Source organism: Scyliorhinus canicula, chromosome 4 (genome assembly GCF_902713615.1).
Source record: "Scyliorhinus canicula chromosome 4, sScyCan1.1, whole genome shotgun sequence".
Taxonomy (NCBI): domain Eukaryota; kingdom Metazoa; phylum Chordata; class Chondrichthyes; order Carcharhiniformes; family Scyliorhinidae; genus Scyliorhinus; species Scyliorhinus canicula.
This window is the reverse complement of record NC_052149.1, coordinates 226,398,744-226,421,659: the sequence shown is the minus strand read 5'-3', so window position 1 is coordinate 226,421,659 and position 22,916 is coordinate 226,398,744. Positions and strand designations below refer to the sequence as shown.

General features: G+C 44.8%; 1 long non-coding RNA gene across 1 annotated transcript in view; it reads right to left on the bottom strand.

Moving 5' to 3' along the window:
* Positions 1-996: 996 nt before the first annotated feature.
* Positions 997-22,916, bottom strand: part of LOC119965419 — a 67,367-nt gene continuing 45,447 nt past the window's right edge. Inside the window, exons 2-3 of the long non-coding RNA XR_005460511.1 lie at positions 8,946-9,041; positions 997-1,314 (exon numbers count right to left, since the gene is read on the bottom strand). This is a non-coding gene — a long non-coding RNA (uncharacterized LOC119965419). The remainder of the gene's footprint in view (positions 1,315-8,945; positions 9,042-22,916) is intronic.

Genomic DNA, 22,916 nt, shown 5'->3' with positions numbered 1-22,916 from the left:
GTGGACGGAGTGATCCTGCGATCCTCACCCAGGTTCAAGTTTAGTTTCTCGACTTTTCAATTCTACTCCCTTGAGAATTAAACCAAGGTATTTTGTTTGCTTTTTATAGCCCATGTTGCTACTTTCAGTGATTTGTGTTTTGGTGCTGAAATATCCTTCTGTTCCTCTATTCCATTTAGATTCTTACCGAAATGGAAGACCCCACTGTGATGAATGTAGGGATTTGGGATATATTGTATTATAGGTCTTTGGTGCAGTAAGGGTTAAAAGCCTGGGTTCGTGTGTGCGACTGCTGCAGTCATGTTTTGAAAGAATCCTGGTTTGAAAGGTTGGGAGCCAGAGTGCAATTAGGGCATCGGAAAAAGCTTGGGCCAGTGCAGTTTTGTTTGGATTAAGGGGCGGGCGGTGGGGGAGGGGGGAGGGAGGGGGTTCCCTGTGCAGTTAATTAAATTTCAACTTGGTAATATGATGTAATTGGTGGGTGGAGCCAAGGTATCAGGCATTTTGCAGTGGAGTTTTCGATGAAGCTGAACAGAAGTCAAGGTTTTGCTCTCACTACAGTTACATTAAAGGGGGCAGTGGCGTAGTGGTATTGTCGCTGGACTAGTAATCCAGGAACCAGAGTAATGCTCTGGGGACCTGGGTTTGAATCCCGTCAGGACAAATGGTGGAACTTGATTTCAATTTTTTTTTTAAATCTGGAGTTAAAAATCTAATGATGACCATGAAACCATTGACGATTATCGTAAAAGCCCATCTGGTTCACTGATGTAATCTTTAATAGTGTCACAAGTAGGCTGACATTAACACTGCAATGAAGTTGCTGTGAAAAGCCCCTAGTCGGGTGTCCGGTTTCCTCCCACAAGTCCCGAATGACGTGCTTGTTAGGTAATTTGGGCATTCTGAATTCTCCCTCAGTGTACCCGAACAAGCGCCGGAATGTTGGGGATTTTCACAGTAACTTCATTGCAGTGTTAATGTAAGCCTACTTGTGTCCTTTAGGGAAGGAAAGCTTTCATCTTTGCCTGGTCTGGCCTACATGTGACTCCAGACCCACAGAAATGTGGTTGACCTTAAATGCCCTCAGGGATGGGCAATAAATGCCAGCTCAGCCAGCGATGCATACATCCCCAAACAAATAAAGAAAAAAAGGTCTATCATTGGAAGTGTGGTTGAAAAGGTGAACAACCCAGTTGAAGCAGCTTCTGAAGAAATACAGCCAGAGTTTCTGTTTGGTTCTAACAGGATTCAGATTTTTTCTTTGAAGCAGGGTGAAGCGATCTTTATTTCTTGAAGTAGAGTATCCAGAGATATCTGTAAAACAGGTATTCCTGAGCGTAATTAAATTGGATAGAGAGCTTGAATGTATTTTCTTGCTGTTTGAGTGGGAATAAAGATAGCAGTTAAGGGTTACTGTGTCACTGCATTTATTGACATTGTTTAAACAATAATTGTCAGTTATTTTCTTGTGCGATGTTAAAGATATTTTAATACTGTGTTAGTGATAAAGTTGTTTTAATATACCATATCCCTATTTTTCGTGAAATCACTCCTGAAGCAAGGAATCCTTTCCACACAGTTACAAAATTAAATTATACATTGGGGTTACTGCCCAGGATGTGAGTCACTGTTGGGATCTGGTCTGGGATCAAAGTAACACACTTATCTATGCTGAAAGTCATATGCCAATTATATGTCTCTTCTGAAAATTTATTAATGGCCTCTGGTAACTCATTGCAGCCCTCCTGTGTTAACTGTACCCCCACAATGTCCCCTGCCAACCACCCCATCACCACCTCCCCATTACTCCCCATCCCATTTTGCTGACAGCTGAAAATTTAGAAATTATGTTTTTGACTCCAGCATCAAAATTGTGAACAATTGACCCCTGTGCCACCCCTCCAACTCCCCCCACCCTTAGCAAACCTGTCCCATTCTGAATAAGTAGCCTTTCCCCTTTCTCTCTCCCTTGCTGCCCGCCGGCGCCAGTCCTGGATCTTTGCAATGGCACAATTCAGGATTGCCTGCCAGCGCATCCATGAACTGAACCAAAGGAAAGTTCAGAACCATCCAGCAGATTGATGGCTCTCACAGTAATCACTCTCCTTTAAGCAACGGAAAGCTTGGAGATTTCTTTAACAATAACTGACAAGCCTAGATTTGTCAAAAAGAATTACAAGCTGCCCTTTCCTGTAAATGCAGTTTGCTCTTTCCTAGAAGTGCAGTTCACAGGAAGGCTGGAAAATTATTGGGACCTTGTTGGTTCTGCATTGTCCGAGCTTTATGCAGCATTAACCCCTCACAAGCTTTCGGTATGTCTTGGGGGAAGCTCTCCTCCACCCACCCCACATCAGTTAGTTTTAATTACATTTCAGCTTACACCAAAGCCTCTGCACTTTTGTAATTCAGCAATGTGAATAATTTGGAGTGAGATCAGAGGCAGTTTAGAATGGGGTCCATGGATGGCTGGGCAAGCAGACGAACATATGAATTAGGAGGGGGAGTAGGCTGGTCACGGGATACTTGGAGATGCGAGGAACAAGCAAATGTAGGGAGGCTATGGAAAAGGAGCAGCTAACTGGATTGCTCTTTCAAAGAGCCAGCATAGCCACATTTGGCCAAATGGCCTCCCTCCATGTTGTTGGATTCTATGGTTAAAAATTTGCTAAAGCCCATTAACAGACACAGGGATCTCAATCTGTGATTAGCCCATTGAAAGCAATGCAGGCAGGACTCAAACTTTAGCCATGTGTTGCCAAGTTCAGTAAGAAGTCTTACAACACCAGGTTAAAGTCCAACAGGTTTATTTGGAATCAAGAGCTTTTGGGACGTAGCTCCTTCATCAAGTGAGTGGACTTTAACCTGGTGTTGTAAGACTTCTTACTGTGCCAACCCCAGTCCAACACTGGCACCTGCACAACATAGCCAAGTTCAGAAGAGGGGAGTTGCATGCTGGCTATAGTAGCTCATTCAACTGGCTGGAAAACACTTGTGGAAAAGTAACAAACTTGCGTCACAGGGCAGAGAGAAGGTTGCCATCTTCTCCGATGCAGTATTGAAGGCCCTGGTGCAGAAGATTCAAAGGACAAGAGAGGTGCTCTATCTGGAGGGGCCAAGAGAACCTGCAGACAAATACTTTACTGGCAGCAGAATCAGATAACCATGGACATCTATGAAAGGAGACCAAAAGATATAGGAGCAAACTAGGCAATTCGACCCATCAAGTCGGCTCGTCTGCCATTCAGTGAGATCAGGATTGACCTGATTTGATGATCCTCAACTCCACTTTCCTACCTTATCCCCCTAACCCTTGATTCCCTTTCTGGTTAAAAATCTGTCTATCTCAGCCTTCAACATACTCAATGGCCCAGCCCTCTGAGGTAAAGAATTCCACAGATCCACTACCTTCAGAGAGAAGGAATTCCTTCTCATCTCTGTCTTAAATGGATGACCCCTTACTCTGAGATTATGCCCTCTGGTCCTAGAATCTCCCACAAGGGAAAACAACCTCTCAGCATATACCCTGTGTTACCAATTGGGGAAAATTATGATCAAAAAAGTGAAATTAGAATAAAATAAAAAGAACTGATAAGGGAAGATCAGTGAGGTGGTTTTGATATGTGAATTAGCATACCAGTGAGAAAAACAAGTATTTAACTATATGACAAAGGAGGAAAAATGGGGTAAAGAGGAAACTTCAAAGTGGAGAGATAAGGGAATTGGCACCTATATGCTAAAAAGCCAGGTCCACAAGGTGGAAAACATCAAAAGGAAAAAAATGATATATCCACAGCACAATAGCTGGAGAAAGAACACAAAAGCAGCTACCATCACAGCCACACCCAGCTGCATTAAACAGTCTCTCCTGAAAACAAGTTGTTGCTAAAAGGGCAGCTGGTAAAAATCCAAAACTTGAACCAAAAAGATTATGCCCTCACTGAATCTGAAGATGGTTTTCCCAAATGTGGACAAATAACCTGTGCATGGTAATTATCTGCTGAGTTTAGCTCAGAGTTATATAATATTGAATGTTGTTTGGGAACAAACTACGTCTCAGAGTTCAGGAAATGTAGATAGTTGGGATCAAAGGAGTATGTACATGTATTGTCATCCGGATAGTTAATAATAATAATAATGTTGAAATGTATGATACTCCTTGTGTGTGTCTCTTTTAAGTTAATAAATATGCTTTATTAACTGATCACAAAATGACTGGACTATTCCTCCCTGGTTTGCTTATCTTTTCTCACAGTATACAAAATTGTAAATAAACACCATTAAGAACCTGTGTTCCAAGTTACCCTTGTGTGTTTTGGGATACTCTCGCATTTAACATCAAAGGGTTTCTTTACACCTGTCAATACCCTGGGAATCATATATGTCTCAATAAGGTTTCCTCTCATTCTTCTGAACTCCATTCAGTACAGTCCTACCTACTCAAAACCTCACCTCATAAGAAAATCCTGCAATACCTAGGATCAACCTAATGGAACTTCTCTGGACTGTCTCCAATGCCAGTATATCTTTCCTTAGATCAGGGTACCAAAACTGCTCACAGTTACTCCAGGTGTCGTGTAACTATGCCCTGTATATTTTTAGTAGGACTTCCTGATTTTTACACTCCATTCCCTGGATTCTGGAGTCTAGCCATGAGGACCTGGGTGGAATGTTGGAAGAAGTTCAATGCCAAGTGTCTTGCTGTTGCTGTAGGAGTGTTGTCCACATCCAGCCAGGTGGCAAAGGAGAGCCAGCAGCTCCGAGCAGGGCAAGCAGTCCTTGTCGTCGAGCAGCCACCCTCTGGTTCGATGGAGTGGCCAGGTGATGGCTGGGACTGCGGACTGGTGCAAGATGAAACAATCATGACTGACGCCAAGGTAACGGGCATTCACTGGCAGGATTGGGCATGGTCACAAACCAGTTGCAGCCTCAGTGAGATGCATCTCTTGTGGCTGTAGTCCATCTCCTCATTGAAATGTAACATCCATAGAATCATGGGAATGCAATCGATGGGTTTCTGCAACATGGGGGAGCTTGGTATCCTGGGGAAATCATATAACTGCCCCTCCTGCATGTCTCTAATCTCAAACAAGACAATTAACTCTTCGTACCGAGGACCTTGCTGAAGTCCGGATGCAGCAACGGACAATAAACTGTGCTATGTTGGCAATGTCACTGGATCTGCTGGAGTAGAAATTGAGGGCCATGGTGTTAGGAAATGGAGATAGTTTAATAATTTATATTTGCATTGTGTTAGGAATAAGGGGCGGCATTCTCCCCTACCCGGCGTGACGGAGGGTGCCGGAGTAGGGGAGTGGCGCCAACCACTCAGGGGTCGCGTCTCCCCAAATGTGGGGAATTCTCCCCACCTTTGGGGGCCAGCCCCGCGCCGGAGCGGTTGCCACCTGAAGACCGGCGCAAAAAACGGCGCCCCCGGCAGCGAGGCTGGCCGAAAGGATTTTGCCGGTCCACGCATGCGCCGGCAATGACGTCAGCGGCAGCTGCCCGCTGACGTCACTGCCGGCACATGCGCGATGTGGGGTTCTCTTCCCCTTCCGCCATGGTGGAGGCCGTGGCGGACGCGGAAGAAACTAGTGCAGCCAGGGCACTGGCCCGGACTCTGAGGGGGGGGGCCCCGATCGCGGGCCAGGCCACCATGGGGGCACCCCCCGGGGTTCGATCGCCCCCCGCCCCCCCAGGACCCCGGGGGCCTGCTCACACCGCTGAGCCCACCGTTCGAGAGGTGGTTCAAACCTCGGCGGCGGGAGAGGCCTCGCAGCGGCGGGACTTCGGCCCATCCGGGCCGGAGAATCGCCGCAGGGGCCTCTCCGATCGGAGTGGCAAGATTCCTGCCCCGCCACTTCCCGGGTGGCGGAGAATCTCTGCCACGGCGGGGGCGGGATTTTAGGCGCCCCCAGGCGATTCTCCGACCCTGCTGGGGGTTGGAGAATTTCGCCCCTGATATAAGTTTAAGCTTAAATTTGCATTTCTGTGTTTGCATGCTAAAAGGAGGTTAGTTTCATGTGAAAGAAATGTGCCTGCATGTCTGTATGTTTAGTTTTATTTTAAGCTTTGCCTGCCAAAGGCGGTTGATCCTGTTGATTTTAACCAACTCTCAAGAGCTACTGTGGTCCGAAATGAGACACGTATCGCAAATAACAAGCAATTGAAGAAAAACCTGAATAACGTAGGAAGCTATCTTTCACGTAAAGAAGAGTTTGCTCATAAAAGGAGAGAATTGGTACGAGCAATTGAGAATCAATCATGGAAAGAAGAACACTTGACTGCCAAGCTGAACTGTCTCAATAATGATAAACTTGTAAAAGCAAACTTAACAAAGCTCGATCTTCAGTTAAAACTGGATGAATTTCAAGCATGAGAAATATCCATGAAGTAATGGGGAAAATGCCTTGAACAGAAAAAGGAATTGCTGGCAAATCAGAATAATTGGTTAAATGCTGAATTAAACAGTGTTATGGGTCTGGACCAGAACCCCACTTTTGGTTAAGGTTCCAGATTAAAAAGCCAAATATTTGCATTTGGTAAAACTGTGCGGAAATAAGAGTGAAAACATTGACCAGTAGACAGCTTTTATATTAAAACAAACTTCAATTTGAACACAGAATTAAGCACATTAACAACAAAAATAGCTTTACAGCTGACAGCTACAACATCTTAACTTGCTTCTGAAAACTGTCTGCATTCCAATTAAGAAAACCCATTTATTTCAAATACCACTTACGTATTAAGTTAACAATCGGGTTTTACTTACTTATCTTGGTGCAGAGTCCTTGGAGACAAAAACTTTTTAGGACTGAACTGAAAACACTTCTGCTCAGCTTCGACTCCGATAGGTTTTTCAGACAGACCTGGCCCCTCCCGTGAGCTACTTTATTACACTCAACGCACACAGCATTCTTTTGCCTCCTACCACAGGATGTGCTTTGACTTGTTGAGCCAGGATCAAACACAATACTTCACTTTTAATCACAGTTCTAGCAAACATACTGGGCTGGATTCTTCGCCCCACCACGCCACATTTCTGTTTCAGCATGCCAGCGGGATGCTCCGTTACACCGGCTGGTCAATGTGGTTTCCCATTGTGGGACAGCCCCACACCTTCGGGAAACCCCCGGGCAGCTGGCAAAGTGGAGCATCTCGCCGGTGGGGGATCCAGCCCACTGTCTGTGTGCATTTTAACCCAGGTTTTAACAAAATTACTGCAAAAAAATATATATAAAATATGACAATTTCTCACATTCATCACAAAAGCAAACTAACAAACTGTTGAAACTACACCAGGACAAGAGCAATGAGATTCTTGAATTTCAATGAAAACTGGGTTGAATCAAAGGGAGGATGTACCACAATTCTATAGCTGTTCCTGTGAGCAAAAATACATTGCTGAAATGTGGTCCATGTTATAACCTGCCCGGGTCCTATTGGCGAAGGACAATTGGTTACCCCATGTTCCTTGAAGAATATGAGCTACCTGCAATGGGGGTGGGGGAGGGATGCTGCAATCATTAGCAGTGGAGCAGTATAAATAGAGCTGACCAGTGTGGAAGCGGCTAGATGAAGGAACCAGCAGTGAACTGTTGGCACTGTTTATTTTTGATGTAAATAAATTTACTTTCTGTTTGAATCTACAAACTCGTGCTGGATTCTTCATCATCCTCAAACAAGTCCAGTTGAGCAGAAAACTGATCCAAGTAACATTACTGTAGTATCAACCTCAGTTAAGGACAATAAGAAAAACAATGAGGTACTTGCAAAGTTGCAATTTAAGAATCGCAAACAAGAAGGACTAAAATTATAAAATGATCTTTCAAGATCAATGACCAGGCATCGGTTTACAGATGTTTTCCAGTGACAATACACAGTATATAGCAGTTGGAGTACAGGCAAGTGAACAGTTTGCAAAAGACCATTCAACACCTGCGGACAACTTGTCTGATCCAGTTCATAAATTATGCAAAGTAGTTGAGGAGTTATGATGATCTATGAAACTTCAGTGGGAGAAGGTAATTGATGCTTAAAAAGAAGTCGAAAAGACCTCTCCAATACCTTCATATCCTTCCTGAAGTGTACAGCCCAGAATTGAGCGCAATACTCCAGGTGAGGCTGAACTAGTGTCTGATACAAATTCAACAAAACCTTCTTACTCTTGTACTCTATGCTCCTATTAATAAAGCCCAAGATACTCTGCTTTATTCACCACTCTCTCAACCACATTCAATGACATAGACATGCAGACACCCAGGTCCCTCTCCTCCAGCACCTCCTTTAGAGTTGTATCCTCTAGTTTATATTGTCTCTTCATATTATTCCTACCAAAATGAATCACTTCCCATTTCTCCACATTGAATTTCATCTGCCATCTATCTGCCCATCCCACCAACTTGCCCACGTCCTGTTGAAGTTCGATACTATCCACACAGTTCACAAAGCTGCCACATTTTGAATCATCTGCATATTTTGAAATTGTGCCCTGTACACCAAGGTCTAGGACGGTCATTGATATAGATCAGGAAGAGCAAGAGTCCCAACACTGACCCCTGGGGAACATCACTATAAACCTTACTCCAGCCTAGAAAAACATCCATTCACCATTACTCTCTGTCGCCTGTCACTCACCCAATTTTGTATCCATGTTGCTACTGTCCCTTTGATTTCATGAGCTCTAACTTTACTCACAGGTCTGTTGCTCAACACTGATATGGAGATGCCTGCGTTGGATTGGGGTGAGCACAGTAAGAAGTCTTACAACACCAGGTTAAAGTCCAACATGTTTGTTTCAAACACTAGCTTTCGGAGCACAGCTCAACACTGTGTCAAACGTCTTTTGGATACATTGGAACTTGTATTTGTAATTACTGTCAAATTCCCCCACAACACAGGGCATTGTACTTACACTATCTGTGGCAGCAAAATTCAAAGCACCTCACCTGGTCTTTGCATGATGATGCTTTTGGGATGTCCCTTGGCAGTTGAACACATGTCCAGCTGGATGTGTATATGGGGGGTTAACAGGAGCAGTGTGGCTGAAAATGAAAACTCGTGTCAAATAAGCATTGGGCCAATATCACAATCTTCCGGCTCTCCAATGTGTGCCCAGCAACCTCTCCCTATCACCCTTCAAAAACAAGGTGCCGGCCATGCGGGAATTAATCCGCTTCCATTGCGCAGGGTCCACTGGTGCTGGGAAGACCAATGTTGCAGTTTATGAAACTGATCATGAAAGCAGAGGGGTCAGTAAAATAAAAACTCCATTGAATCAACCCAACTGGAAATGTCATTCAAACAAACCTTCCCTCACCTTTACTGGCTTTTAGCAGGAGACTCCTGATTTCCTCAATTTTGCATTTTGCAACCATCGGACATCTTTATACACTTTGCAGCCAATTAAGTACTTTCGAAAATGTGATGCAAGGGATGTGACAGCCAATCTGCACACAGCCGACTGCTACATACAACAATGCGATGATATCCAGATAATCTGTTTTTTAGCTATGTCAATTGAGTGATAAATATTGGCCAGGACATTGTGGATAACTCCCCTGCTCTTCTTCAAAGTAGCAGCCGAGGGGTCTTTTGTGCCCATACAAGTGGGAAAAGGGGGCCTCGGTTTAACCACTCGTCTGAAAAATGGCACCATTGACAGTGCAGCACTCCCTCAGTACTGCACTGGAGTGTTGTACTTATTGTAGAAGGAATGCCTGAATCCCTTGGTTTTGAAGCAAATTGTTACCAACAAGTGCTCATTCCAAAGTAGGAAGCCTTTCCCCATTTTGTTCCTGAACTGGTTAACTGGTACAAACTTCTGGATACGGCTTTGACTGACTTAGCAAGGTAACAACAAGCACAGCAGGATCTTGATCTCCAGCCTTTGTCAGGGAGTTCCAGAACCATCCGTGCCGGCAACAAATGAACACCGATTAAAATAAATGCCATGGCAACACAGTGCAGCTCTAGAAATGCCATGGCAACCCACAGTCTCACAAAATAGAAAGAAAAAGCATATGCTGGCCATTCCAACTTGATGCTGTGGCCAGGATGTTGAAGAGACGAACTCTTGCTGATGCAAACACACTTGCATCAATAAACACACTCCCATACCACATATATCTGCAATGGGCTTAAAAGCAAATGTAGGAGATAGAGAAATTACTTCTCCCAGCTCCGTCATTTGTTTTGCAAAGGCTAATGTGGCAGCATCAGGTTCCTGCATGTGCAGTTTGAATAAAGACTTCAATACTTTTTGTCAAAGGGGAATAAAAGCCCAAAAGCTTAGCACAAGGGGTTAACGATGAAAAAAATACAGAACACATCTTAAGGGTAACCCAATGGCTTAACACAATTTATGTAATCTAACTTAAATGTATGACATCAAAATCATGAAACATAGGAAACCAGCACAGTGATAAGGATAGAGTGATGAGAGAAACCAGAAAGAGAGAGGGGGAGAAAAGTAAAAGGCAGAGAAAGTGACGGAGGGAATGAGATGTAATCTTTCTTATTAGTGTCACAAGTAGGCTTACATTAAGACTGCAATGAAGTTACTGTGAAAAGCCCCTCGTCGCCACACTCCGGCGCCTGTTCGGGTACACAGAGGGAGAATTCAGAATGTCCAAATTACCTAACAGCACGTCTTTCGGGACTTGTGGGAGGAAACCGGCGCACCCGGAGGAAACCCACGCTGACACGGGGAGAACATGCAGTAACGGGTGAGAGTCAGAGATACGGGGGAGAGTTGTGAGAACATTTACATAGAACAGTAAGCACAGAACAGGCCCTTCGGCCCTCGATGTTGTGCCGAGCAATGATCACCCTACTCAAACCCACGTATCCACCCTATACCCGTAACCCAACAACCCCCCCTTAACCTTACATTTTAGGACACTACGGGCAATTTAGCATGGCCAATCCACCTAACCCGCACATCTTTGGACTGTGGGAGGAAACCGGAGAACCCGGAGGAAACCCATGCACACACGGGGAGGACGTGCAGACTCCGCACAGACAGTGACCCAGCCGGGAATCGAACCTGAGACCCTGGAACTGTGAAGCATTTATGCTAACCACCATGCTACCGTGCTACCGTGGGGAGGAAAAGTAGGGGAAACAGAGACGAAAGAGGGAGAGAGAAGTAGGGGAGAGGGAGAATGAGAGAGTGGGAAAACGAGGAAAGAGAGAAGAGGGGAGGGAAATATGGGGGAAAGAGAAGTCCAAGAGGGCATGTTGGCTAAAGCAGACTGGAATTTCAGATTGAAAGGTATGATAGAAGAAAATTATGGTGAGCATTTAAAGAAATGTTTTAAATTCTCATTGAATATACATGCCATTGAGAAATAGAAATAACACTGGGTGAGGGGCAGTGGATAACAAAAAGGATAAGGAAATAATATAATGTAATAATGAATATTCAGCATGGATTTCAAAAGGGAAAATGTTGCTTGACCAACCTTATTGTATTCCGTGAGGAAGAAATGGAGAGAGCAGACAAAGGTAATGTAGTAGATGTAATTTATCTGGATTTTCAAAAGGTATTCAATAAAGTGCTGTATAATGGACTAAGGGATAAGGTCAGAGAATGTTGATTCGGGAAAGTGGCTGAATAAATTACTAGCTGGCTTCTAGACAGTGGAGATAAAGGATAGTTATTCACAGTTGCAGAAGATGGGAAGTGGTGTTGCTCAAGTATTAGCGCTGGGATCATTGCTGTTCAGAATTTATATTAATGACTTGGACTTTTGAATTAAAAACACGAAGGGTGGAACTTAATGGCAGGATCCAGATTTGCATATTCAAGTGTACAGGTTTTTAAAAATAATTTTAGAGTAGCCAATTATTTTTCTTTTCCAATTAAGGGGCAACTTAGCATGGCCAATCCACCTAACCAGCACATCTTTGGGTTGTGGGGGTGACCAAGTGTATAGTTAAGCTCACCCTACGGCCACACCTCAGAGTCCCCGCCGAGCGCTGTTTAGCACTGGTCAGGCATACCGGCACTTATTGGGGGACGGGTCTCCCATGAAACCGGGAGTCCCCAGGTGGTCGGGCTCTGGAGAGGGTAGTACTCTGGCACTCCCGATGCCACCTGGACACCCTGGCAGTGCCACACATTTGCCACTCTGGCCGTGCCATCTTGTATGCTTTTTCCTTTGCTTTTATGCTGTCTTTGACTTTCCTCGTCAGCCATGGATGCCTCATCCTTCCCTTAGCATGTTTCCTCCTCCTTGGGATGATTTCTGTTGTGCCTCCCGAGTAACCCCCCAAAACCCCTGCCATTGCTGTTCCACTGTCTTCCCTGCTAGGCTCCTTTTCCAATCAACTCTGGCCAGCTCCTCCCTCATGTCTTTGTAGTTACCCTTATTTAATTGTAATACTGTTACGTCAGATTCCAGCTTCTCCCCCTCAAACTGCAGGGTAAATTCTGTCATACTCTGGTCACTGCTCCCTAAGAGTTCCTTCACCTGAAGATCCCTTATCAAGTCTGCCTCATGACACACCACCAAATCCAGAATTGCCCGTTCCCTAGTAGGCTCTGTCACAAGCTGCTCCAAAAAAACCATCTTTTAGACGTTCCACAAATTCCTATTCTTGGGATCTACTACCAACCATATATTTCCAGCCCACCTGAATATTGAAGTTCCATATGACTATTGCCTTTTTTACATGCCTTTTCTATCTCCTGATTTATTTTCTGCCCCACATCCTGACTATTGCTAGAGGCCTGTACATAACTCCCATCAGGGTCTTTTTTCCTTTTCAATTGCTCAACTCTACCCATAGAGATTTTATGCCTTCTGATCCTATATCACTCCTTGCTATCGGTTTAATTTCGTCCCTTACTAACAATGCAGCCCAGCCCTCTCTGCCCATCTGCCTGTCCTTTTGATTGGACACATATCCTTGGATATTTAGATCCCAGCCCTGATCCCCTTGCAGCCACGTCTCTGTTATGCCCACAATATCGTACCGGCCAATTTCAATGTGCACAACAAGCTAATTTACCTTGATCTGTATACTGCGCGCATTTAGGTACAACACCCTCAGTACTGCTTTGGCCAACTCCTTTCTCACATTTGTCCCCTTTTTTGCCCTGCCAGAAGTTAGATTCCTGTCACCTTCTGTACTCTCTGTTCTATTTTGGGACTCCCCCTCGATTCCCTGCCTCTGCCCCCCCCCACCCCCCCCCCCCCCCCACCCCCCCCCCACCCCCTCCCCCCCCCCCATTGTAACAAATTATAGGACATTAATTAACTCGCAGATTGAGCAAATGATTAACAAAACATGGTCCGTGGTACTCATTAGCACAAATAGTGGTTGAATAGTATAGATGCATTGAAGGGAAGGTTAGACATGCTTACGAGGGAGAGGGGATGGGTGGTTGTGATAGTAGATTTAGATAAGGTGAGGAGGGGCAAGTAAACCATAATCAACAGCATAGACTATTGTGTTGAATAGTCTGTTACTGTACTGCATATCCTCCACAATACTATATGATCCATTGTTGAAAAAAGAGGTTATTGTAAGCAACTCTTGTCACTACATCAGATATTGGCAGATGTATTATTGTTCAGAAAGGATTTGGGTGTCTTTGTACATGAAACACTGACAGTTAATATGCAGGTACAACAAGCAGTTAAAGGAAAGGTGGGACCAATAACAGATGAAGAAGGGAACTTGTGTGTAGAGGCAGAGGCTCTTGGAAGGGTTTTAAATGAATCTGTTGTCTCCGTGTTTGCAAAGAAAATGGATAATGCAGATGTAGTAGTCCAGGAGGAACACTGTGAGCTATTGGGTGGGATAATCATAAAGAGAGAGGAAGTACTTGAAGGGTTGAAATCCTTGAAAGTTGATAAGTCGCCAGGGCCAGATGGATTGTTTCTGTGGTTGCTGAAGGAGGTCAGGGAGGAGATAGCAGGTGCTCTGAGGATGATTTTCCTTTCGTCACAGCAGGAGAGGTACCTGAAGACCGAATACGTTGGAACGTGTTTCCATTGTTTAAAAAAGGATTGAAGGAAATGCCAAAAAATTATAGGCCAGTTAGTCTTATGTCAGTGGTGGGAAAATTAGTGGAATCAATCTTGAGAGATAGGATTAACTGTCACGAGTCAGAAATAGTCAGCATGGATGTGTTGAAGGAAGGTCTTGCCTCACAAATTTGATTGAATTCTTTGAGGAAGTGACGAGGAGGGTTGATGAAGGTAGTGCAGTAGGTGTTATATACATGGATTTTAGCACGGTGTTTGATAAAGTACCACGTGGCAGATTGGGCAAGAAAGTGAAAGCCCACAGGATACAGAGCAATGTGGCAAACTGGATAAAAAGTTGGCTCAGTGACAGGAAACAAAGGGTAAGGGTCGTTGATTGCATTGGAAAGTCGTTTCAAGTAGTGTTCCATAGGGCTCGGTGTTACATAGAACATACCGTGCAGAAGGAGCCATTCGGCCCATCGAGTCTGCACCAACCCTTGGGACCCTTACTGTTGTTGTTATATATTAATGACTTGGATGTGAATGTGAGGAGCACAATTGAGAAATTTGCAGATCACACAAAGATTGATAGAATGGTGGACAGTGCAGAAGATAGTTATAATCTCCAAAATGATACAGATGGGTTGATGGAGTGGGCGATAAAGTAATGAAGGAATTTAACACAGAGACGTGTGAGGTCATGCATATAGGGAAGTCAAACAGTTGTAGGGAGCACACAATAAATAGGAATATACCAAGAAGGGTAGATGAAGTGAGAGATCTTGGTGTACAAGTACACAGGTCCCTAAAGGCAGCAGTTCCAGTAAACAAGGTTGTTAAGAAAGCACATGGAATGCTCACCTTCATGGGAAGAGGTATAGAATATAAAAGTAAGGATATAATGTCAGGATTGTATAAAACACTGGTGAGGCCACAACTGGAATATTAAAATTAAAGGAATATTCTGGTCACCACATTACAGGAAGGATATAATTGCTCTGGAGAGAGTGCAGAGGAGGTTTATAAGAAAGTTAGCCATGATGTGGAGATGCCGGCTTTGGATTGGGGTGGACACAGTAAGAAGTCTTACAACACCAGGTTAAAGTCCAACAGGTTTGTTTCGAATCATTAGCTTTCGGAGCACTGCTCTTTCCTCAGGTGAAGTTTCCCTCTGAGGAAGTTTCCTTCACCTGAGGAAGGAGCTGCGCTCCGAAAGCTCGTGTTTGAAACAAACCTGTTGGACTTTAACCTGGTGGTGTAAGACTTCTAACTGTACAAGCAGGTTGCCAGGGCTAGAAAAGTGTAGATAAGAGCAGAGATTGGATAGGTTGGGGTTATTTTCCTTGGAACAAAGAAGGCTGAGGGGTGAGTTAATTGAGGTGCACAAAATTATGAGGGCAAGAGATAGAGTGGACAGGATAAAATTGTTTCCCTTGGTGGAGAATTCTAGAACCAGAGGACATAGATTCAAGGTAAGTGGAAGAAGGTATAGAGGGGACATGAGGAAGATTTTTTTAACGCAGAGGGTAGTGGAAGGCTGCAATTTGCTGCCCGCGTTGGAGGTGGAGGCAGAGACCCAAAACCCTTTTAAAAAGTAGCTGGATCTACACTTTAAGTGCTGTAAGATACAGAGCAATAGACAGGGTGCAGAAAGGTGGGAGTAGAAAGAGCACCTGGGTATCCTCGGGCTGGAATGGACAAGGTGGGCCAAATGGCCTCCTTCTGTACTGTAACTTTTCTGTGGTTCTATCCTGTGGGAATAGAAGGTATTTCCTTTCATGAGGAATATTAAAATTAAGGGATCTAATTTAAAATTTTGAGACAAAGATGCTGATGAACATTTTTTCCCAAAGGGTTGTTGAGTTGTGGATTTCTCTTTCCCAGAGGGCACTGGAGGCTGGGTTTAGAATTTATTTATGGAAGAGTTAGACATATTTTTGTTAGGTATGGAAGTCCAAGGCTATGGTGGAGGGTGGGTGAGTGAAACGGACCAGATTAACTATGACGTTAGTGAACAATGGAGCAGGCTCGAAGGACCATAAGGCCTCCTCCTGCTCTGATGTTCCTACGTTCCTGGAGCCTGACTGGGTAGGTGTGAGGAGGTGTACCCATCTAAGATGGCCACCTGCAAAGGACCATGGTAATTATGGCCAACCCAGGACTCAGACAGGCACAGAGCCTATGTGTATCTGAAACACAGGTAACCAGACCTGATTGAAACCCCCGCTCGTTTGCATTTTAATGGCACATTTTCCCAATAGAACTCCAATCAAGCAACCGGTACAGCCACAGACTGATCGGCGCCACTCCCCTTACTCAGAAAGCCCAACTGCCAAGGTCAATGACCGCTAAGGACCCGCCCAGCCACCAAGGCACCAGCCGCTTTATTGGCTGAAATCGAAGGCAGTGATCAGAGTCCTGTCGAACTATTGGGTCCAAGGTTAAGGACCGCCCCAAAGAGTGCGAAATCCCAGAGGGATAAAAGAGGACACAGTCATGTGTTCTGTCTCTTTTGGATCCGGCCTGTGCTAACCCAATTGCAGCAGGAACAGCCAGCCAGGTTCAAGACCAACGATCACTCCCTGGCGGATGAGCCCAGCAGAGACAGAGCCACTTTCTTCGAACCAGCCAAGTGAAACCCAGATAAAGGCCTTATCCATTTGCACAGTGCCGGTCGCCCTGAAGTGAAGTATAGGTTATTGTAGCTGATAGGTGTTGTTTAACTCGTAGTAGATATTGTGTTTGCATGTCGAAATAACTCTTGTGTATGTAAATAAACCATCTTTTGAACTAATTAACTGGTTGTGTGGTCATTTGATCGATATAAGGGAAGGCTTGTGGTTCACCAACATTATTGGCAACAGAGGCTGGTTGAAGAGTCCAGAACTAGGAAGCACAGTTGCAGGATTCGGATTCGATTTTGGCCAAACGAGGGAGGGTGTCTTCACTCAGAGGATTGTGAATCTTTGGAATTCCTTAGGTGGCTCTGGATGTTCAATTGTTGAGCGTAATCAAGACTGAGGTCAATAGATTTTTGCACTCGACAGGAAACATGCAATATGGGGATGGGGCAGGAGCTTGAGGTTGAAGATCAACAATAACTCTATTGGACGATGGAACAGATCCAGGGCCACATGGCTCCTATTGCAACTTCTTATGTCCTTTTGCCCTTACAAGGAGTAGTCGCATCAATAAGCCGGATAATACATAAGGGAGAAAGGGATAGAATGTTATGTTGATAGGGTTTGTTGAAGTGAGGTGGGAAGAGGATTGTACGGGGGCAATAACAGTGGCAGATACACCGAACGTTTGTAGACTTAATGTAACGCTGATGGAGAAAAAAACTGACTTATATAAATATGGAGGCATATTTATATACATAAACATGCAACAACAAGGAGAACATACTTTTATATTTGCCTTTGATACAGCAAAATGCCTTAAGGTGCTTCACAAGAGTATTACCAAACAATTTGACACTAAGTCACGTAAAAAGATATTAAATGACCAAAAGCTTGGTTAAACAAGTTTCACGGAGCATCCTACATTACAAAAATGATTGCACTTCAAAGGCGCATCAATAGCCATAAAACACTTTAAGATTTCTTGATTTGATGAAAGGTGTGTTATTATCCTTGGCCAGACCCTCATACTGTTGGTAATAACTGGTTAGAGACCTGCATGTTTCACTTAAAGCAGACAAGGTTTGAGATTCAAGACACTTACTAAATGAATAAAGCCACAAAATGCCACGGGTTTGAAACAAACAAAATTAAACTTCAACATACAAGGTCAGAAAGATACAACATGGCTTACAATGAAATGAAATGAAAATGAAAATCGCTTATTGTCACAAGTAGGCTTCAAATGAAGTTACTGTGAAAAGCTCCTCGTCGCCACATTCCGGCGCGTGTTCGGGGAGGCTGGTACGGGAATGGCTGGTACAATGGACGGGATTCTCCGGCTTTTGTGATTCTCTAGTCCTGCCGGCAGAGCATCCCCACCCGTAGGTTTCACAGCGGCATGGGGGTGGCTTCCATGGTTAATCCCATTGACAAGAAGCGGGAGTAGAGAATCCCGCTGCCAGTGAATGGCCCTCTTCCAAGAAACATGTGGCTGGGGAGGGGGGGGGGGCAGAGAATCCCTCCCAATATCTATCTTGTGCCAGAACATTCAGGGTAAATATGAGGTACATGTTAATTTACAAGCCAATTGTGGCTGAACACATCACACTCCACATTAAATGCCAAATGTGACCAAGACAGATTCCATGGATTTCTCAATAACCACCCAGATGCCAGTAACAGTGCGCGCCAACCAATCTTGCTGAAACTCTTGCTCTCTCACAAGGGATTCCAATCTTCGCCTTTGAAGATCGTGGCCTGAAATCCTCTGCAAAAGTTCACTCCAGCGCGTATGGTTTCAATCAGGGGCTGGTTTAGCACAGTGGGCTAAAGAGCTGGCTTGTAATGCAGAACAAGGCCAGCAGCGCGAGTTCAATTCCCGTACCCGGCCTCCCCGAACAGGTGCCAGAATGTGGCGATTAGGGGCTTTTCATAGTAACTTCATTGAAGCCTACTTGTGACAATAAGCGATTATTGTTATTATTGATAATGGCCTGCCTCGCAAAGTTTCAGCCTCGCCTCCTGAGATTCCATTCCCTTCAATTCCTGGGTCTGCACACAAGCACCAACTCACAAGTACAACTTCAGATGCGCCGAGCAGAACACCGCTGCTCCAAAAGTGTAACTTTGTCCCAGGGAGTCACCAACCTTCCGCTGCCTCCTGATCCCTCCTCAATTACCACACCCAGATGGTGTCATCAACAGCCCACCCCTTGCAGAATGTCAATTCGTCTCCCAAGCCCACTTCACTTAAAGTCTGCTACCCACAGTCATTTCTCTAATTGGAGCCTCTTTCTCTGCTCCTGTCCAAAAATCAGGAGGTCTGCCGGGAGTTGTAGATCCCAAAACCTGAGCTCAACCACAAGCATAGTTTTTGTAACAGGTGCAGCTGGATTCCAAGTTGTTTGTGCTGAAACACCCACTGGACATGCCATGATGTTCATTTGATTCAGATATCGTTGTTTTAGATTTGAAAATTGTATATTTCACTCCACTGCTTAAAAAGGGTTAGAGAGGGGGACCAGGGAATTGTGGGACAGTTAGCCTAACATCTGTTATCAAGAAATGATTAGAAAGTTTATACTTAAGGGTTAACTGACTGAATTCCTTCAACGCTTTAACCTGATCAGAGGGAACCAGTGTGGATTTGTAAAGAAGAGGTTCTACTTGATGAATCTGATTCTTTTTTTTTGAAGAGCTGACTAAAGTAGTAGTCAGGGGACTTCCAGGATGTGTTTGATGTAGTTTCCCAGAAGAGAATGTTAGTTAACATTAAAGCTCATAGAATTGAAAGCAAAGTACTGTACTGTTTAAAGAATTGGCAGGGTGGCAGGTGATGAGAGTAACGATAATGGGCAGGTAAACATATTGGTAGAATAGGATGAGTTATATCCCACAGGGACCTGTGCCGGACTCTAAACTACTTACCGTCTTTATAGACCAGTTAGATGGTGGGCTAGAAAGACAAATATCCAAGCTTACCATGCCAAGTAACATTGCGAGCAGTGCAGACGGAAGCATAAATTTCCAAGAGATATTGAGGGTAAATGTGAGGTCGTCCACTTTGAATTTAAGAAGGACAGAACAGTGGGCAGCACGGTGATGCAGTGGTTAGCACTGCTGCCTCACTGCGCCGAGGTCCCAGGTTCAATCCCGGCTCTGGGTCACTGTCCGTGTGGAGTTTGCACATTCTCCCCGTGTTTGCGTGGGTTTCGCCCCCACAACCCAAAAATGTGCAGGGTAGGTGGATCGGCCACGCTAAATTGCCCCTTAATTGGAAAAAATTAATTGGGTACTCTAAATTTATTCTTAAAAAAAGGACAGAACAGATTGTGAAATGGCCAAAGCTGGAAACATGTGGAGGTTCACAGAGACTGGGGTGTTTACATAGACAGATTATTAAAATGTCATGAAGGAAAACAGGAAATAATCAAAATATATTAGAATACAGACCTTTGTATCTCGAGATCTAAGATCCACGGGAGTAGAATTCATGCGTCAGTAACAGGAAGCTCTCATTGGGCCACATCTGGAGTACTGTGAGCAGCTCTGGGGAACCACACTTTTGGAACGATCTATTGATCTTGGGAAGAGTGATGCGCAGGCTCGAAGGGCTATGTATGGAGGTGAAGTTAAACAAACTAGGCTGAAATTTAGAAAGTTAAGTGGCTGATTTGATTCAATTTTTCGAGGTATGAAGGGGATCGGGTAGACAGAGGGAAACTTTACCTCCTGTTGGAGAGCTTAGAAAAAGGTACCATAGTCTAAAAATTATTACTAATAATAATGATCTTTATTGTCGCAAGTAGGCTTACATTAACACTGCAATGAAGCTACTGTGAAAAGCCACTAGTCGCCACACCCCGGCACTTGTTCGGGTACACAGAGGGAGAATTCAGAATGTTCAATTCAGACAGACTATTGGAGAGTGAATTTACGAATCACTGCAAAACGCAAGAGGGTGATAGAACTTTGGAACTCTCTCGTGCAAATAGTTGATGGCAGATTAATTTAAATTTTTAAATTTGAGGTTGTTGAATCTTTGCTATCCAAATGTAATGAGGGATAAGGGGTAAAAGTGGGCCATATAGAATGAGGTGGAAGACTAGCTATGATTTCATTCAATGGTAGAACTGGATCGAGGGGCAGAATGGTCTTCCCCTGTCCCTGTTCCTGGTCGGCTTGTTACAGCTGACTTTATGTGGTAGATGTCAGGGGCATGACTGATGAGCTCATTCGAGCATCACCTCGTCAGGTCCACAGCCGCCAGCTGTAATGATCTCTCCGGAAGTGCGAGTTGTGGCAGATCCTTTGGTTCCAGGCAGGAGACTGAGGGAAAGATTTCACAAACTGCTGTAAATGTAATGAAGGGTAAGGAGTCACAAGGAGAATGGAAAGAGCAAATGGTTCTTACGGAAGGTTTCCCCACATTGCAAGAGTGGGTCGTCAACAAATGTACTTTAATGACTGTGAAATTGTCCTCAAGGGGCTATCTAGGGGCTGTTTAGCACAGGGCTAAATCGCTGGCTTTTAAAGCAGACCAAGGCAGGCCTGCAGCACGGTTCAATTCCCGTACCAGCCTCCCCCAACAGGCGCCGGAATGTGGCGACTAGGGGCTTTTCACAGTAACTTCATTTGAAGCCGACTTGTGACAATAAGCGATTTTCATTTCATTTTTTTCATTTCAAGGCACTACAGAAATGCACGTTCATCCTCTCTCCAATGCTGTAAACTTGCTGGGTGCCTGATAGGCAAAATATATCCTGGCCCCATGCTATTTGAGTTGCATGTTCCAAAATGCATGCTTCCTCGGGAATGATGAAGATTTCAGCCGAGGATTTCTCCCCACCCAAACCGTCCGCTGATTGTTAACGGTAACCTTGTGGATCGGTGACAGTGCCGTCAATAAAGGCGATCACAGCCCCGGGGTCCTCCCTTCAGATCAAAACTAATGGGCCAAAGAAAAAGAAAAAAAAAAAAATGTTGATATAAAGATCCTGCAGACCCGTGAGGTTATGTTGCAACCCCAAGTTCGAATCTTCACAACTGAAAATAGGGCTCGGGAAATGGTGTGACAAATGGGTGAGCTGGGTTCAGGATCAATGACCATGAATACTGCTGGGAGGGCTGGTTGGTGGGAGCAGAGTTCCATCAGAGCAGATCTTGGTGCTAACAGCAGAGAGTGGCTGCAAGGTGATGCAGAGAGAGCTTTTCCTGGTGGGGACACCACTCTGGATAGGCAATCAAAGCGAGAGCAAGTCGCTTTAGCTGATAAGCATGGAGGCAGGTACATTGAGCTCAATATGAAGCAAACTGCCGGGCGATCAGGAAGGGTAAAGCAGCAGAGAAAATAAAGAATTGGCATTTCTTTAGTGTCTTCCGTGACCTGAGGACGCACGAATTTACTTTGCAGCCAGTGAAGTATTTTGTGAGGTCGGAAGGGCCGCAGCTAATTTTCACCATCCCACATCAACTAAACGATAATGGTCAGATGATCCGTTTTTACAACAGTTGAGAATGTTCTCATGGTCGTCATTAGACAAGAAGTTCCTGATCATTTCTAATTGAATTGAAATTTCACCATCTGCCACAATGGGATTCATGTGCACATGCCCAGAACATTACTCTGGGTCTCGGGATTACTAATCCAGTGGCAATACCACTCCCCTGGTACAATTGATTGAGGGATGGATATTGACCCCAGGACTCTGGGAAAAACTCTTCTGCTCTTTGTTGGATATGCTATAGTTACATCCACCTGAGAGAGGAGTTCAGGCCTAACTACTGCACCTCTGATAATGCAACATTTCTCCACTTATTGGCCCTTGTACACTGCAGCACTTAACGGCACATGGCACAGTGGCTAACACTACTCCTCACAGTGCCAGGGATCCAGGTTCGATTCTGGCCTCGGGGCACTGTCTGTGTGGAGTTTGCATGTTCTCCCCGTGTCTGCACGGTTTCCTCCGGGTGCCTCCCACGGTCCAAAGATGTGTAGGTTAGGAGGACTGGCCATGCTATGTGGCCCCTAAGTGTTAAAAGGTTAGGTGTGATGACGGGTATTGAGCGGAGTATGGGGAATTCAGTAAGACGTTCTTTCGGAGGGTCGGTGTAGACCCAATGGACCGAATGGCCTCCTTCGGCACTATAGGGAGTATAAAAAACATTGCATTTTGGGCAGTGTGGCACTTCCCCAAAGCAGTGCTCTTACAGTGCAGCACTCCCTCAGTACTGACCCTCTGACAGTACGGCACTCCCTCAGTACTGACCCTCTGACAGTGCAGCACTCCCTCAGTACTGACCCTCTGACAGT